This window comes from Phaenicophaeus curvirostris, chromosome 11, assembly GCF_032191515.1.
Source record: "Phaenicophaeus curvirostris isolate KB17595 chromosome 11, BPBGC_Pcur_1.0, whole genome shotgun sequence".
Taxonomy (NCBI): Eukaryota; Metazoa; Chordata; class Aves; order Cuculiformes; family Cuculidae; genus Phaenicophaeus; species Phaenicophaeus curvirostris.
In genome coordinates, this window is record NC_091402.1 from 18,801,270 (window position 1) to 18,815,152 (window position 13,883).

Here is a 13,883-nt window from a genome sequence, read left to right on the forward strand (position 1 = left end):
AGTGGGGGGATGGTTGCACTGTACTTGGAGAGATATTTAATTTAATTTTAATTGCAATCCCACTCGCATGAGCTGCCTATATCACTTGAGTGCTTTTTTTCATACTGTACTTGGGATTATTGAATTAGTACAATTGAAAGAAAACCTGGCCTGCTGCCAAGTTAATCTGTACCTCTAGGTCCCACCAGCCCTTCAGCGGTTTTGTGTCACTGGTGTCAGGCAAACAAGATTGAGTCTTCCTCAGAAAGACCCTGGTGCATCCTGCTAAGGATGACAATTGCAGGGGGATCAAGTACAAGCTACCCAGAGTAAAGGGAATCTGGACAAACTGGTCTGTTTCCTTAGAAACTCTGTAAAAGTGCAGTCTCAGAGAACTTCCAGTCTGGTAAAAACTCTAATTTGCCTGGCAGATAAAAACATGAATAAAATTAGTACACGAGCATAGAAAACTCCTATTGGCTTCTGTGTTTCGCTAAACGTATGAATGCTACAGATAAGGAACAGCTATTTGCAACTACAGAATGTAATTGAAATATTTTCTTTAATATGCTGGTAATTAATGAAATCTGAAAGTCAATTGATCCTGAAAGGAGTTGCATAAAGAGTTAATGACACTGAGTTTGTGATGAGGGAGGATTGTGGGATGAGTTCTGTAAACTAGCAGACAAGTTTCTGGGTTTAGATCTGCTGCTCTGAGTAGCACGTACAGTTGGTTTCAAGGATGGATGATTTACTATTTACTATGTGTTTTGTTGTGTGATTGTTCATGTTTCACTTCTTGCACCAGTATCACGCAAGATCACGAATTCCAATTTGAGTGTGTATTGGACGTGAATAAATTTACAGTGGAAATTTGAAGAAGGTTGCTAATAAGCACAGTAGTTGAGAGTAGTGAGAGAAATAGAACTTAAGTAGATAAAATTTAAGCTTCCCAGTAAAGTCCTTGGGCACGCAATTTATTAATTAGTTCAAGGAATGCTGAAAGAAAACCATATTGTTACTTGTAGACTGTGCATGTTCCTCCTGCATTTATACTGAATTAGTTTTATGTTTCAGAGTGCTCTCTGTTTAACCCTCAGGGGCCAGGAAAAAAGTTTTCTCCTTCAATTTATGTGAGGATTCAGAGGTTGCCTTTCCTCTGGAGTACTGGAAGTATAGGATGGGGTTTACTGGAATTTCTGCTTATGACACGCTGATATGCCTTGGTAACTGGTCAAGGTTTAAAAATTTACTAGGTTTGCTGTCTGGAATCTGTCCATGTCAAATTGGCAGGAACTATCTAGTGATTTGGCAATTGGGCTAACAATTTCCATGCTATTATGAGAATTCAAAGCTTTCGATTGAAGGCTTCTGTTACTCCAGCTCTCTTCCTGTTCACATGGTATTTATGGATTTCGAGTTGTTTCTTTAATACTTTATTTTCTGCAGTTTGTTGTAGGGAGCTTGGGAGTATGATGTATTGGGGGTATAAATGCCTTAGAAATGGAGTGTTTAGTAGGTGTCTGCTTGTTCTTTCAGGAGTCTGGATTTGATTGTTCAAGTGGTCTCTTGGAAAATGTTCTGATGTTGAAATTTTGTATTTTGTTGTCTTTTTGTGATAAGTTGTCTGCGTGCTTTGAGGGACTATCAGATATTCTGGGTAGTTCTAGCCATTTGTTGGGAGTCCAGATGGATCTATTTTGATATCCATGTGTAGCTTGGCACGTCCTTGTTATTGTGCAGTGCTCTTTTGAATTGCTGTCTTCCTCCTGCATAATACGGTTTTCCAACATGACAAAACAGGTATTACCAGGCTGAATCTTCTGTAGTACTCTCCTCAGTGGAGTGATACTTCTATTTTAATTTTTTACTGTTTGTAGTTCTTCATCTTAACTGTGTGAATGACCTTGCAGGATTACTGGATTGTTTCCTTTTTTCCTGAGCATACTTTAAAAGTAAACTGAAACTTGGATAGATTTAATTAACGCTGTTCATGAATTTTTTGTTATTCACTGAAATTACATCAATCCTTCTAGATCTTTAACAAAATACTTGTTATTTTAGAAGTTTGTCTAAAATATTGTGCTTTCTGTATTTTTACAGGTTGGAGTATAGAGCTCATATGTTGAGTATATTTCTGAGAAACTAGTGTGTTATGTGTAACATACTGTTTGATCAAATCCTGAACACTTGTTTCTGGGTTTTCTTTAATTAGTTTTGCTATCTGGCTTTCAGACACTGCACTTGAAATGTGTTGAACTTCTTTGTAGTAGCAAATTAAGTTATTTGACAAGCAGAGTTTTGTCATTTATAAATTTACCCTTAAAATGAGAGATTCTGCTATAGTCTCCAGCCAAAAGATTGAATTGTGTGAAAAACTGAATGTGGTGGAAATGAGGTTGAATGTCAAAAATAACTGAAGATGGCTGATTTTCTACAGTCTCAACACTACTTTAAAACGTGCGTATAGATTGACTTCCTGTAAGCGATGCTGTTGGTATCTGGTTTAAAAATACTTCAAATCTGAAGTTTTTCAGTTTGTGAAATCTAATTGTGTACCATCCTGTTACCTTTTAAATCCTAGCTGAAGAAAGGACGTGAATTACATGTATTCTCCTGAGCTTTTGAACATGTTTTCCCCTAATGCAACTATATCTTTCTTCCTTATGCTGTTCATTTCTTCGTTCTTTAAAATAATGCCAAATCTGGAACCTGTCTTCTCTCTTGTCCATTCACAGCCTTTTAGACGTCTCAACATGGTGAAACAGAAATCTAATGGATAAGAAGCAGGAAAAAAAAACCTTTTTTTTTTTTTAATTGATATTATGTGGTGGGGGGAATTTTGTCCAAACCAGAGAATGAAACTAACTTGCTGTGAGACAAACTGAAGCAACTGGTTGTGAAACATTTGACAGTTAAGGATAGCCTCTTCTATACACTCATGTCTCCAGTGGCTGTCAATTCTCTCCTTGGCCTGTGTCTCCGGAGCGCTGATCATACTGGTAATTGAATAGTAAGGGATACGTTCTTTGTTATTCCGGAGCAACTTTTATCTAGCTAGTAATTTTTTCTAAGTTCAGTTTTCTAGGTAGGGAAAAATGTTCTTCTTGTCCTTCAGTCTCTACCACTTTGTCAATTAAGTAAAGTTTCTCTCATTCATTTTCTGCCCATTTCACTCACATTACTAGGAACGAATATCTTGCTGTGTTGATATGAAATAATTTGCTAAATATCCAAGAATTATGTAAAAATCTCTTCTTTTTTAAGCTACTGAGTTTTTCTTTTTTTCCTGTGAATAGCTGTAGTTTAATTGCATAATATAGCTGCCTTCAAAGATTTGGAATTTCTCTAGGCCTTAGATGATATTGCTTAGAGGAGGTACAAGGGAGAGACATACAAACAGGTAATGTATTAGAGGTATAGGAATAATTCCAGAAAAAAACAACCCAACCCATTTTTTCCTTTGTTTTTATTTTCTTGGCACATTTGGACTGACTTTGGCATGTTAACTACCTGGTCCTCAGAGACTGTACCTTTTTGCAGTATGTAGTCTACTGCGTCTTCAAACTTGTGACTTACTCATAAGTTTGAGGTTTACTCAAGTTTTGTGCTTTAAGGTCTTAGGAATGGCAAATTTGAGGCTTTGTCTACAGGAGGATGATACTCCAGTGGAAGGTGGAATCCTGCTCTTTTACAGGAATAGCAAAGAATGTCAGTGTCGGGAAGATTCGTTGAAATGGTTGGGAAATAAGCTATGCAGAAAATGGAATTAGAATTATTTCTGTGTATTAAGGAATTTAAAATATGGGCAATAAGCTTTCACAAGGTTAGCTAAGTTCCCAGCTTTGTGTTAGTTATTATGAAAGTTTCCTTACCTGCTGTTTCAAAAGGTAAGAAAGAACAAATATAAGTCTGATTGAATAGCAAAACGCATGAGCATGTGTTTCTGCTTCAGTTTTGGAGATGCAGCCTCTTGAGGAGAGAATATTGAGCTCTTTTTCGTGATTTCTAAGAACTAAGCAATTTTCACTCAGTTTTCTGTCACTGAGTTAGGCTGGATCCTATGTCTGTATCTCTCTCTCTCACATATTTTTGTTTGTTTTTCAAAGGTAGCTGAATTTTATTGTTATTTTATGAGAGAAAATGCTATAGCATTTTCTTTAATAAAGAAATAATCTATTCTGTATGGAACACTGTTTTTTGCAAATGCAAACATGTAAGAAAAAGGACGTTCTTGGGCCAGGCCATCTCCACATAACTATGATATTAGCTGAAAATCTGTATTGAAGCCATAATGTCATACCATGGCATTCTTCACAATCAGAATTAAATATCATGAAGGTCACTAAATATACATTCCTGTCAGAAAACACAAGATGCCTTCCTTAAAGTTCTTAAACTGGTTATCACATGGCTCTTCTAGAATTTTAAATAAACATTTTCTTTCTCTATAAATTTGGGAGAACTGTAGGTAATATAGGGATTTTATCATGTGGAAATCTAGCACAGATGTTTGGTATTACTTTTTTTTTTTAAACATAGTGACCACACATTATTTACCCTAAGTACCATTAAGTATTTTTTTATTATTGCTATTAAAAACTTGCCTTAGGCAAAGACCCACTAAATCTCTAGTAAAGTCAAATGTTAAAATTCCAGCAAGTATTTTATTATATATACATACGCGTATATTACACATGCCCCTCTATATAACATATAGTTTCACTAAAACAGTATCTGAGATCATATAGGTTTTTATAAACACATTTTAACTCTTATCTTGCATGTATTCTTAAAATAACGTTGTTGCACGTGGTTTAAACCTACAGCCTTTTTATATTTGGTAGAAATAAGAAGAACACAGCTTCTCTATTATAATTTAAAGTGTACGTTTAAACTATCAAGGGTTTTTTAAAACTTGCTCTATCTTTGAACTCAGCTTGGTCAAATAACGAAGGCTGCTGATAGGATTTGAACTGCCATCATGAATTAGTTATTGCATGTTTTTAAAGTTATTAATGGAGCAAAGTTCCTTCTTCCACTGTGAATAGAACAGATGCCTTGCAGACTTTTGGTGTTTACTGTAAATGTCTTACACTGGAGCCAGTAGTAATTTACTAAGGAAATGCTTTATCGACACCAAACGTTTCTTCCCTGAAGTTAGTTACATAGATTAACAACCATTCTGGACTGAACCTTTTTATTATATTCATTAGTACCCGTTCTATTTCCCTGGCTCAGCTCAAAATATTAATTGAATTAGTTGCAATAAAGACAATTAGTTTCTATCAAAATCTCAATAGTAATGTGTTTTAAGATGACCTCTCAAGTATGCAAAAGGACTTTGCAATGTTGGCAATCACTCCAGACACGAGAAAGTAGAAAGAACATGATTATGCTCTAGACAACTGTTATTATTTTTGATAGGAATGGTTGGACTTGATGATCCGGTGGGTCTCTTCTAACCTGGTGATTCTATGATTCTATTTCTAATATAGACCATTCAGATTTTGTTATGGCTCAGGGTATTCATCTCAGGGTGCTTGGTTGCACTATTTTAAGTCCATGTGCAGGGTTAGACAGTTTGTCTTATGGCTGATGCTGTGTTCCTACTTAAAAAAAATTACAAAGAATATAAGACCATAATACTAAGCAAGCAGGAGAAGTCATGTGGGGTGCATTTACTGCAATTTAAAATTACTGATATTAAGCCAGCGGGTGTAAGGAATTGATGGACCTCAAACTTGAACCAACTTTTTTATTCTGGACATGTTCTTATAACAACTTGGAAGGAAAACTGGTCTGAAAAATTACTCTATCATTCATCTGTTTTAAATGATAGCTACTGCTGAATCTTTTTGATTACAGCCCTTTCCCACTGTATGAATATTTCCAGAATATTGGAAGAAGAGACTGAGAATCTGAATGATGTCAGTTAAAGTTTCTGTAAACTGGAGTAAACTGTACATATGTATATGTATGCATTCTTCCTGTTCTGTGGATGTGACGAAGGAAATATTTTGTTATCTTTAAAAACCCATCATTCTCCCCAACCACCCAAAAAGGAAAAAATGAAAAACTTCTCATTTGCTAAACTTTTTCCTTGTATACATATTAAACTCTGTGTAGCATTATGAGTTTTGCCTTTATATATGCATGGCCTACCTCATTAATAAATGTGCAAGAGTGGTAGAGACAGTAGAACACGGCTAATAATGTAAACTCTTCCTAAAGTTCCTCCTGGAACTGTTTTATGAAGGAAAAGTGTAATGTTAGATTAAACCGCTTCACAAAAGATTTCAGATTTAGTGAACAGGTGTAAACTTGTTGAAATGGTCTGAGCCCTTCAGAAAGGACATAGTCTTTGATCTTATGGAATTGAGATTTAGCTAGCCGATTTGCTGATCATACTAATTGATAGATGTATTCATTGGCTTGTGAGATAATCTTCGTTGTAGGTAATTTTTTAATTTATCTGTTGATGGCTTAAACCTTAAAGCCCAGTGTGATTATAAAGCTCTCAATGTATTAATTTGCAAATACAGAATTTGATAACGAGTATAAACGTATCCTGTTTCACTATAAAGAGTTCATTAAAATAATGAATAACCCCAGTGATGTGCTCTAAAAGAGCCAAGATCGTGGATATGTTTGAAAGTACTGAGGACCAAATCCTGTGTTTATCTGTGAGTCGAATGTGGTCAATGGGATTAATTGACTGATTAAAGGTAAATGGGATTAGATTTGAAAGAATAAACAAATCCAAACTTGGTTACTGTTGGGTGACTGGTTACATTGTTTGGAACGAATTGTTATAGTTCACTGTACATTTTCTGTAGATGGAGCTGACTTCTTCACCCTGCTTGGCTTATCTCCCTTTAGCAACGCATCATCACGCTCGTATGTGGAAGTAATTTGGTTGCTCTTCAGTTTATTTTCTTCTCACTGAAACATAAAGCTTTAAAAAACAAGTAAAATCGCCCAGACTCTGAGCCATTTATGTATAATGAATGTATTTAGAATAGTTACTGGTTCTGTGTGTTCTTGCGGCTGTTGTTTCCAAGATTAAGGGAAGTGTTCATACAGGCATTTATATGTACTCGGGAGACTACTTACTGTTATGCATTAGGATAGGGTTTGGACCCTTGCCTGTTCCTTCCGCTTCCCTACAAAAGAGTGGAGCAGTATTCCTCCTGGTCTTTTAATAGCGCTTCATAGTTCTTGTTGAAGGAAATTAATTGATAAATAGAAATGATTTATGATCCAGGGAGTGTGAATCAGACATGCTTCCCCAATTACTGCGAGAGGAATGCATATGCAAAATCCTGTTATGGACTGCAATAAATTATCAATTTTTTGGGAGTGCAGAAAGACAAAACGATTTGTTTCCTACTACATAGACTCAGGAGGTGTAAGCAGAATGTCTAGTATATTCTTTATTGCTGTTTTTTACAGAATTTGCTTGAATTTATTAATTTTAAATAAACAGTTGGTATTCTCTACTAGACACTTATGATACTGGAAGATTTTGTACATAATCCAAGTTCCACTGCTATAATTCAGAAGAGGAAGGAGTCTAATAATTGACAAAGAGAAAAATGCTTAGTCAACTTGCTGCTATACTTGGTTATTTGAAGTGAATTAGGAATCAGATTGCCAGCAGAGCAGAGCAATGGCAGCATAAGAATTCTGTTAGTGGTGGAATGCAGTAGCCACAGCCCAGTGATGCACCACTAAGAAGAACCTGTTTGCAATTACCATTTCTTGTGTAAGTGTTCCAAACAGGGTTAGTAAAGGGACATCTTACTAAAGGGTATGTAATTTGCACACTGTTCTCCTTAAAATCTACATTTGCAAGATGCATTGTTTTCATCTGTGAATAGACAATAAACAGCTTGATATACATTGATATACGGCACTTTAATTTGGATCTAGACATCTTTCATTTCCCCAAATATAAAATAATTTACAAAAAAGGGACTTGGAAATTTTAGATTTATGACAGTGAATTGAAGCTAAATCATCTGTTTTTTTTCCTTTGGCTCATTATTTGACTCAAAAAAGTATTGGAAGAATTATTCTGCTAACCTGTGATCTTTAGAAGGAGTATATGAGTGTATTCTCCATTTGTGACATCTTTCAGCAAGCTCCTGAAATAGTGAGTTAATTCAATTTCTACTTTTTCATTTTCAGCTGGATTTTTACAAGATTTATTAACTAAAGCGGTGGTCTTCTGATGCTGAACAAGAAATAGTATGTTGTTGACGAGATATTTGAAGGTATGAGGGAAAAATAGGCATTATGTAGAGGCAGATTTCCAGGTGTATAAAATTCACTGAGCATTGGAGGTCATAGACATTCTAATTATGCTTGTCCCCTAAGGAGGTCCTGTGGCTTGTTGTGACCTTTAAGTGACATGCTATAATCTGTTCATAAATCCAGTATGTGACTTGATCTGTTCACATTCTTCATGTTTTAGGATTATTTTGGTCACTAGATGGTGCTCTTGAATGAGGATTGTTTTTTCATTCTGGTTGTCACAGGTGATTGCACTCTGTATGTTAGTTTTCATCGTTATTTCACAATAATAGAATTAAGAGGAAGACTATCTTCATTTAAAGTCAATGGAAGGACAGTTTCACAGAGGTTGTATAGTAGTCTATTAACTGAATGCAGTTTAGAATAGCTGCATCTCAGAATCCAAGCAAGGAGTCTAAAAAGTGCAGCTCTCTACAGAAAAAGTGAAATCAGGAACTCAGTTTGAAGGTATTAGTGGAATGCGGGCCCGATGTGCTAGTCAAATTTACTTTACCAATGTCAAAGAGTGAACTAAGGTGTCATCTTCCTTTTTTGAGTGGATTGGAGTTACACCTTGATTTGTGCTCTCATACCCTAGCTGCTGAAGAGCACCTCTACACCGGTCAATACTGTGTGATTGGGACCTTGAAAGGTGGATAGCGGAGAACATTTCAGGTCATGCTGACACGTGACTGTGAAAGTGTCATATAGATGAGAACACCCTGCCTGCTCACTTTTGCCTCTATCATCTATTAAACATCCATTTTGATGAAGAATTACAGTATCCTACTGATAATTCCCTGTGATGTGGGTTTCATTCTTCACTTATTTTTTCTGCCTTGTGTAGAAGATACTGGCAGGAGTTTTTGTGGCTTAAATAACATAACGATGAACAAACTTGTGTGAAAGGTTTTTTTCATGTTTCTTGTAGTGCAGTTACACATAGATGCCACAGACAACTTGTTCCTTTTTTAGAGCTCTCTCACGAGAGCTTTATCACAGAGGAAGTAGAATCCATATTCTGTTTAAAAGTGTACCAGCACAGGAGGGAGGATTTTTATTGCAGATGCATCATTGTTCCCAACAAAAATTGTAGTCTGTTCCAGAGCATTGACGGACTGAACACCTGCATGTTTCAGAGTCAGAACAATCAGTTTGTTCTCAATTATTCCTGACTTGATGGAGGGAGTTTTTTTCAGCTCTCAACTTGAAAGAGGCGTATTTTCACATAGGAGTACATCTGGCAGACAGAAGATCTGCTGATAGCAAATCTCAGAAACCATTATCAATATAATGTTACCCTTCAGCCTCTCAACAGTATTGTGAGTGTTTACAGAGGTCTTGGCAGTGCTTGTATCCCATCTGTGTCGTTAAGGCACAGGATGGTTGGCCAGAGAAAAGGAAAGCTTACCAAGAGATTGGGAACAGATAAACATACTCCCTCTTATGTGTTTTTCTTATCTTAAAAAAAAGTTCATTTTAACACCAAATCAGATGACAGAATTTATCAAAACAATAGTGAACTTCAGGATGGTAAGAAAGAGCTTCTGGAAGGATTCCAGTTGAGGGTGACTTGTGATAGTTTGTTTCCACTGAACCCTTCAGCAGGAGTTTCACATTTAGTTAAAAAACTGGTGCCACATGCAAACTTGTTCTTCAATTTATTAGCCATTTTTTTTCTGAATGGTTTGCATTCCAGCAAAGTAAAAATACTAATTGAAACCCTCAGAAAAAGACTGGTGTTTTTTTTTTTTCTTTCTGATGGAAAAATACCAAATTAGGAACTTGCACAACCCCTTTTTCTCCTTTATTCCTTTGCAAACAAATTATGAATCCATTATTAGTAAGCTAGATATTCCATGTGTATGAATTTATGGTATTTGAGCTTCATAGGAATCTTTGATTTGATTTAACATTGTGGAGCTTTAACTAATATGGGACTTATTTGACTATTTCCTATTTAGTTTGCCAGTTGTGAGGGTTGCCCATCTGTGTATTCGCTGCAAACAAGAGCATCAAAGGCTTCTTGGGTGGTCACAGAACTCCAAGAGATCGTTTTTTGAGTCAATGGTCGGGTTAACTAATACCTGCTTTCTTATCACTGCAATTATTGTGACCAAAGCAGTTCAACTAGCATCTCATGCATTGACGTGGCCTTTGGATTTCCGCAGCTGTTTCAGCTGGCTCTAAAGGCCACGTTCAGTGATGTCTTCAGTCAGATGTCTTGTTTCTGCAGGGGGGGGTCCATTTGACACCTGTCTTCTCTTCTCATGTTTAGCAGCATGCTTTTTGATAGATACTTACTATAGAAAAGTCGAATTTAGATAATTTTGAGAGCATGAAGGAATGTAAAAAGAAAGCTTATGTCAGATTGGAAAAGGTTTTGCACATGATTTGAATAATTTGTCATTGCGACAGTTAAACTTACTTGACTATATGCCCTCCAGGTAAAATTTACTTATTGTAAATGTGTCAGTCATTAGTGTTTCTAGTCTTTCAGTAAACTGCTACACTTTAAGGCTGCGGTGATTTACAGTTAGATTTATGAAAGAGCTGCAGGAATTCTTTTTCCTCAAGAACACCCTCTCCTACTTTTGCCGATCTGAGTTTTATATTCCAGCTTTCATGCATTCAAGTCCTTTGTCTTTTCTTCTCTCTTCCATTTCACTTCAAAGTAGAGTTACCTTAGTAATAAGAGTATTAGCTGGAATCAAGGTGAAACAGTTGAGACTTTGCTGTGAGTGAGACTCTTACCCTGATTTGGTACTCTACTGTACTTCATCATAGGTGATCTTGATGAAGCCAACTTTTGCCCAAGATAGTTTCAGAAATCCACATTTAATCAAGTCACGTGCAAACCTGTGTTCTTTCTGAGACACATTCAAATAATGAGGAAATAATATGGCATTTCTTTGATATTGGAAGAGCCTCGTTATTTGAAGGCTGAAGCCTTCCTTCCTTAAACAATTAGTCCTGTTGAGAGACTAAAAAATTTGTCTGTCTTTGCTATGAATTATCTGTCTCTGAGCACGCTCACAAATTTCCTTTCCAGAAGTGTGACATGATGCTTGGGATTCACTTACAGGGAAACACTCACACAGACAAGCAACTGAAAAAAAGAAAGTTTTACCAGCTTGCCAGTCCTCAGAGTTTCTTTGATGTACTTTGACCCTTTATCATTTGACTTGCTCCTCCCCTGCCCTGCCTTTTATTGTTTCCACTCTCATTAATACCCAGAGGGTAGAAAGAATGGCAGCAGGTCGTGCTTTGTTCTTGCATCTTTTGTTGTGTGAGTGTAGCTAGGAGGCATGTGTGGAATAAGTAGCAGATGTTTTAACTCTGTTGCAGGTGCACGAGTAAAGCACGTCTGGCTGGCTGTCCCACCTATTGGGGTACAGAGCTTGGACTGTCGTTATTCATGCCACTGTCCATGGAGGTATTTAAAAGACATGTAGGTGTGCTGTTTCGGGGCAAAGTTTACTGGTGGACTTGGCAATATTAGGTTTAAGGTTGGATATGATGATCATAAAGATCTTTTTCAGCCTAAGCAATTCTGTGATTCTGTTTCTCAATCTCTAATCACAAAAAGTAATTACTTGGGAATGATGGCTGTGTAACTCTTTATACAAATACAAACAGCACTAACAAGATCAATGTAGTGTACAGAACGGGGAATTTAATCTGTCTTTTCCAAGTGAGTGTCCTGGTTATGGAGCTATTAAGAATTCATTGTTCTTTTCCTTTCTGTTGTCTAGACCTGAAAAATTCTATCTTAAGTTTCAGCAATGCACCCAGATATTTTTGGGATTGACAACTGCCACCTTCCAGCAAAGAAAATTAATTTGTTTCTATATCGCTGTTCAGCTCATAAAAACATAAAGCTTCCTTTCCTACTGTCATTTATTATTTCCGTACATTCATGTTTCTGTCACTGTAGTTTTAAGTAAACGTCATAAAATTATATGCAAGATCTGCTACATAGTAGCTTTGTGTATTTGTTGTGTATGATACTTTGCCTAATGTTTGTTTTCTCTAGACACTTCACAATTGCAAAGGTGTCTGTTATCCTTAGGCTGAAACTCAGCGACAGCTAATACAATAAAACTTGTGACAGATTTTAGTTTTTAAGTGAGAAACATTTTCACTAATCATTTCAAATGCTGACAGAGATGACTTATTTCACAAGTGCCTGTTAAGTAAACCTTTTCTAGCATAAAAAAGACTGCTTCTTTTTGCAGCTCTTGGTGGTTTTGGCTGATTTCATAGACTTCACCCATAGAATCTTGATTCAGGCTTCAGAAATGTCACTCTGAAGGGCAGCAGGAAGTCTGGTAACACACTTGTTGCAGTCATTGTGTGCATTAGCTGCAAATTTTTAACTCATCTGTTACACAGAACATAGATATAGAAGTCTGTTTTTTTTCCCTTGTGTTATTTTACATTTAGTTTCAGAACCACCAATGAGAACTTGAGCACCTGTATCTGTATTAACTTTTGGTCTTTGTCAAAACTATGCTTGTGTGGATCTTAAAGTAATCCAGTTTGAGGCAACATTAGGGTTCCTTTGCATTTCTTCTCCACAGTAGAATACGAGTAGATTTCATCTGTGCAATGCTACTGTATTAGTATGTGTAACTACTTCAATTTTATGACAGATACTAGTTTGATTTTCAAGTTGGTGTAATAGTTTAGAGGTACTTTGTAGTTTAGCTGTTTTTACAATAGTAGGAAAAGTTATTGTTCAGTATCTGTGCAGCAACGTACAGAACGAATGTACTTGCCTTTTAGTTAACTAGTTATGACCAAGGAATTAAAAAAAAAATCAGATTTATTTTACATGGAACATCTACTATGGAAGTAAATGCAATTATGGTTGAAATATTGATGTCCTTTTTGTATGAGAGGATTTTCTGTTACAAAAATATTTTCTGGATAGCAAGATATTTGTTACATTTTGTTTTAAGTATGCATTCCCTCATGCTAGCTTTGCCACTGAACACTGCTGGAGAAAACGCGGTGGTTGTATGGAACTATTTCTGTGGTCCATTAGGCTGTAGTATTGCTCTTTCATAATTCCTATTACTACAATAGATTGTTTAGTTCATGCGCACCATGTTTAGTCAATAAACAAACATCCAGAGCATGTGGAAAGTTCATTTTCTAGAGGTTTTGGAAAAATCTAATTAGATGAGATAATGTAGTGTTATGGTACTGTGAAAGCTGAAGTATAAAATACATTCATTTGTAATGTGAGCACTGACCAGACTGCTTTCTGTTAAATGTTTTCTGTTGGAAATTACTTGCATTAAAAATGCAGCAGTGCTTTCTCATTAAGGAATACCCTTTGAATGATGCTATTCTTATGATTTTACTTAACTAAGTTTTGGAAAAAAATTAATTTCATAACTTAGAGTTCTCAAGAATTTTTGTTTTCATGTAATACTACCAGTGCAGTGGTCTGAGAAGTAGAAATGTACTTTCTCCAGATCTTGCTTGGCTGCCTTTGAACAGGCTATGCTGATATTTCAAGATGTTTAGAATTTACCAGGGCATGATTTTTAATTTCTTTATGATTAGTCTTGCAGGACACTAAGTAAAATTCGAGA

General features: G+C 36.1%; 1 protein-coding gene across 16 annotated transcripts in view; it reads left to right on the top strand.

Annotated features, from left to right (window-relative positions):
* Positions 1 to 13,883, top strand: part of ERC2 (ELKS/RAB6-interacting/CAST family member 2) — a 367,942-nt gene that overhangs the window by 38,469 nt on the left and 315,590 nt on the right. The window lies entirely within an intron of this gene.